At 37.4% G+C, this 5517-nt stretch overlaps 1 long non-coding RNA gene across 1 annotated transcript; it reads right to left on the bottom strand.

The window, feature by feature from the left end:
• Positions 1–3313: 3313 nt before the first annotated feature.
• Positions 3314–4901, bottom strand: LOC144962045 (uncharacterized). Its single transcript, XR_013643358.1, has 3 exons — positions 4889–4901; positions 3754–3933; positions 3314–3420 (listed from the first exon to the last, which is right to left on the bottom strand). It is a non-coding gene; the product is annotated as an uncharacterized LOC144962045 (long non-coding RNA).
• Positions 4902–5517: the final 616 nt, after the last annotated feature.

Below are 5517 nucleotides of genomic sequence, written 5' to 3'. Positions count from 1 at the left end.
TATGTCCCAATAAAAATATAACACAGAAAAGGGCCGAAACTGTTTTAAGGGCCGGTACAGAATAAAAACAAATATAACACAGGAGACCAAACCTGTGTTGTGAATATCAAAATTTCAAAAGCTGGTCGGTAAATGACAAAAATAAAAAGGGAATTATAAGTCGTAATTCACTCTCAAAAAAAAGGTGTGATGTAAAAGGTGCCAGAACAATTGAGTCGGTCAAGTCTCTATCCAGATTCAAAAGGATAGTGCAAAAGTCCGTATGAAAAAAAATTTGAGAAGCATGGTTTTTCCCCCAATCTTTTTGGGTCGTGATCGGTATAGAGTAAAAGTGTGTTCATGCTACAATCTTCACGAAAAATAGGCAATGCTGTGCAGATTTTCAGAGGAGAAAGGACAAGATTTGTTTGTGGTCTTTTATATGTTGGGAATAGGAAATTTTCCGTTGTCAAAACTTTCTTTTTTATTTTGACATTTTTTTGTTTTTTAAAATAAAATTATAATTTTTTTAAATCAACAGACTTGTTTAATAATTTTAAGATATACTTTTGTGGGGACCTTTGTAAAATCATTAGCCGATTGTAGTTGTAAATTTCTTTATATTCTAATGTCTAAAATCAGTGACACCACTGAATCCCTACCAGCGCTTTTACTCACTGAGTCCCTACCACCAGCGCTTTTACTGAGTCCCTACCACCAGCGCTATTACTCACCCAGTCCCTCCCACCAGCGCTTTTACTCATTGGTCTAGAGTTTACTCACGGTCCCTCCCCAGTGCTTTACTCACGAGTACCTACCACCAGCGCTTTTACTCACTGAGTCATAGAGCTTTTCTCACTGAGTCCCTACCCCCCAGGCTTTTACTCTTCGAGTCCCTACCCCCAGTGCTATTACCGAGTCATAGGCTTTTACTCACTGAGTCCCTCACCAGGCTTAACTCCCGAAATCCTACCACCAGCGCTTTTACTCACCGAGCCCCCTACCCCCCAGCGCTATAACTCACCGATTTCCCTACCACCAGCGCTTTTACTCCCCGAGTCCCTAACCAGCGTTTACTCCCCGGGGGGGGGGGGGGGGGGGGGGGGGGGGGGGGGGGGGGGGGGCCCCCCCCCCCCCCCCCCCCCCCCCCCCCCCCCCCCCCCCCCCCCCCCCCCCCCCCCCCCCCCCCCCCCCCCCCCCCCTACCCCCAGTGCTATTCCCGGTTATTGAGCATTTACTCACTGAGTCCCTACCCCAGTGTTTTACTCACCGAGTCCCTAAAACCAGCGTATAACTCCCGAGCCCCTACCCCCACCCGCTTTTACTCACTGCCCACTGTCCCTCCCACCAGTGCTATTACCGAGTCTAGAGCTTTTTATCATGAGTCCCTAACCAGCACTTCTACTCACTGAGTATAGAGTTTTTACTCACTGAGCCCCTACGACCGCGTATTACTAAAGAGCCCCTCGACCAGGCTATTATCACTGAGCCCTCCCCCAGGCTTTTACTCACAAAGTCCTACCCCCAGCGCTATTACAGTCATAGAGCTTTTACTCTGGCACCTACGACCAGCGTTTTTTTAAACCACCGAGTCCCTACCCCCAGCGTATTACTCAGCGAGTCATGAGCTTTTCTCATCGGGGGCCCCCTACGACCAGCGCTATTACTCACTGACCCCTACCCCCAGCGCATTACTCACGAGTCCCTACCACCAGCGCTAATACTATTAGTACCAAATCCCTACCACAGGGGGGACAATATAAGCTCAAATTAGACCCCAAATATTCTTACAGTGATGCAGGAAAAAACAACGAACAGATCTCTTTCAAATTTACACAAAATTTTTTCTTACAACAAGATGGATAGGTTTAGCAATGTCTTGAAAATAAATTTTTCAGAATTTTTTTTCGATTTCTTAGTGAAAATTTGGTGTGACATGACAGGAAAAAAAAATTGTTTTAAAAAATTCATAAAAACTGCAAAATTTTTGTTTAGCCCAAAACCCAACCATCATGATGCAAAAACATCATAAGAAAATTCTGACCAATTTTGAAGACAATCTGATGGGAAACAATCCAGATGTGAATGTTAGAAAATAGAGAATGACGCGCAATGAAAATTTTGAGAAAATGAAAAATTTGTCTTTAATTTGAGAATAAAGCAAATTATGCAGAAAAAGGGCCCAAAACATTCATCAAGTATAACCAATATGGAACAAGAAAACAGTAATATTTATAAATTGATCAAATTCTGAAAAAAATTAAAAACAATTCGCTAACCATACCTCTAAGAAAAAAAATTGCGAAATAATTTAATATCTGCTGTTATTCACAAAAATTACTTTAGGGGGCAAATATGCTTTTAGTTCTAAAATTCTTTAATATATTCATGAAGTAATAATGTAATGTTTTTTTTGATGCTAAAACCAAAAAAACTAAATTTAAAAAAAAAAACTTTTTTTAAGGGGCAACAAAAGCTAAAATTAGAGGTAAAACCCCTAAAATTTTAAATAAGCCCAAAAGTAGATTAAATTTTTTAAAATTAAACACAAGTTTCTTTCATAAATAGCTATACTGAGAATCTTGGAAAAATTTTTTTGAATTTTTATTTGATTTCAACTGAAAATTTGCGCGGATGACGGGAACAAATGAATTTTAAAATTTAAAAAAAATGTAAATTTTAATTTCCCCAAAAACACTTACACTGATGTAAAAACATCATAAAAAAAATTTGAAAAAAATTTGAAGAAAAATTTATTTAAAGGAAAATGATAAGGTGGATTGTGAAAATCGACAAATGCTAAAACGAATTGAGAAAGCGAAAGCTTTTCTAAATTTGCTAAATTTTAAAAGGCTGATTTTGCAGACAACTAAAGAAATGATCTATCAAACTTTCAAAATATGACCTTTAATAGGACAAGAAAACGAAAATTTTGTAGATGATCTAAGTCCAAAAAAAAATTATAATCGGTTCATACCCCATACCCTTAGATAAAAAAAAATGCTGTAAAATTGATTTTTTTACGCCCAGAGATAAAATAATTTTGTGGTCAAATATGATGTCTACCTTATGAATTCATCATTATAATCACAAAACCTAATTTTTTACTGTATACAATAGGTTATAACAGAGATTTCTAGATATATTAAATGATTTTTCAAAATAAAATTATGGCACGCTGTCCTCATTTTTCATTTTTTTATTTTACTTAAAGGGGACAAGTCGTTTTAAAATTAGATATTATTTAAAGTTGAACTGCAAAATCAATTCTATTCTAGACAATAAAAACATTTTAAATTAGTGCACTAGCTCTGAATAAAAGAAATTTGCTTTCCCAAACCCTTGGAAATAAAAATCTCTTTCGCCTCAATACAGAAAAAGTCAACACTACTTGTTTGCCACCACTTTTTTTGTAGTTCCACAAAGAGGGTTGATCCTGCTCTGGATGGAAAATTGAAATAAAAAGAGACACATTTCATTAGCAATTTTTGGAAAATGGCATTATTGTCATATAAATGCATTTGTCAAAGACATAGCAATTTTTAAAAAATGATCATTATTCACACCAACACACTTGAAATTTCATTGGTTTTACATCCATAGAACAAAACTCTTGGCAACAAACTATAGTCTGTCGTTAAGTTAATACATTCAGTAGTAATTCAATTCAAATGATGCTTTGCCATTTTCATTTAGAAAAATGAGCATTTTATTTTATTGATCACCAATAAAAAAATGGTAAAGGCGCTATGGAGATTTGAAAACATTACTAACCATTGTCAAAAAGTGCATGCAGACACTCTGGTCTGCTGGCCTAGATGATGGTTTGCTGATTGATGAGTTTTGCCACAGGCAAAGGTTTGCCTCAACACACCTTGCCAGAATAGCCCTTGAGCCAGCATCTTTATGGATTGTCAGGACACCAGTAACGTCAACAGTGTTCTTTCATGTTAGCTGTCGATGAAACAAAAAATTAAATTAAATTCACTACAGCGAAATAGGCACATACATGCCAATGCTAAAGTTTATGACAGCAACGCTTCGCATGTTGAACGGGACATAACGTCTGTTAGGCGATATTACAATTTCTTCGGACAGAGACAACGCAGTTAACGCCAAGTACACATTTTACAACTGAGTCCGGTGAGAGAAAGTGAGCAAAGTGCCTTTTCCAAGGGCTCAACTATGCGCCGAGCGAGGCTCGAGCCAGGACCTTCCGGTCCAAAAGCGAGTGTCATACCACTACGACATAGCCGTACGTAATTTTTAAAAATATGATAAAATAATCACACTAATATAATTATCTCACATTGTCATCATCATAGGCATTTCAAAACTACTAATAATACTACCACTACAGATATCTTATCATTATAAAATATTACTCTCTCTCTCTCTCTCATGAATAACATAACATACAAAACCCAATTTTCACGATATAAAAAACAGCCCCCCCCCCCCAAAAAAAAAAAGTTTTGAAAAAGTATGGACGATGCATGCTGTGTCGGCCATAATAAAGATAATAACAATAACTGAATGAAAAGAATTTTTTTTAGGACCCTGAGCCTGGAATGTCATCTGAGTACTCGAAACCTCTTGATCTTGATAACATTAGCAAACTTTTGACTGGGGATCGAACATTTAAACACCTGGTTATATCGCCTGACATGGAAGCTGATTTAAATTATTTGGGGGGGGGGGGGGGGGGGGGGGTGATTAGTATTTTAATTTTTTAAAAGCCCTGTTATTGTTATTTTTCACAAAATAAAGTAATAAAGTTGAGTAATTCGCGGGGGTTAGCGACAAATGTGTCTGTCAGCTGATGCACAATCAACAAACACACAACCCCAAAGCATGTTTAGTTATAAAAATAAGAAATGAATTAAATGTGCATTTTCGATATGCTTACCTTGTAAACTGAGATTCTGTGACTTGAAAAGAGTGAAGAATTACCGAAGTCCGTCAAAATCAACTTGTAATAATAGAATGTGATTGTGATGAGATGAAGTGTTCACTTTTTGACTTCCAGATAATTCATTGTATATTGCAGTTCTATCCGTATAAATGTTATATTTTTAGTAAGAGTACAAATAAGCTCTGGCGTTATTTGCAGTGGTAGTACAATAAGCGTAGCCTTTCATCTATTAATGACATCAAGTATTATTATTGCCCCTTTGATGCTTTCAATGTGATGGTTTCGAGTGGATAATACCCAGGTTTAACTTATGGCCACACCTCAACTCTATCTGTCCAGTAGAGTCCTTACTTCCGTTGTGTTGTTGATTTAGCGGTGATAGATCCGTGTTGTTATGTAGTAGTGCCTTCTCATTGCGTATATGTTTGTGTGTGTGCGTGTGTGTGTGTGTTGTGTGTGTGTATAGATAGTATGCGCTTGGCTAAGAAGTTCACAACATTGCCATCCGGAAGTATAACGGACCAACACACAAAACTGTGTGCAACCATGATCGTTTATAGTCAGGTTAATACAGCTTAGTGAGAATTACTCATAAACGCGGATGGCGAAAACAATACAAAGAC

This window comes from Berghia stephanieae, unplaced genomic scaffold (assembly GCF_034508935.2).
Source record: "Berghia stephanieae isolate SIO BIC M18660-M18661 unplaced genomic scaffold, UCSD_Bste_1.3 scaffold5608, whole genome shotgun sequence".
Lineage (NCBI taxonomy): Eukaryota > Metazoa > Mollusca > Gastropoda > Nudibranchia > Aeolidiidae > Berghia > Berghia stephanieae.
The sequence above is the reverse complement of the archived record's forward strand: the minus strand, read 5'-3'. Positions and strand labels throughout refer to the sequence as shown.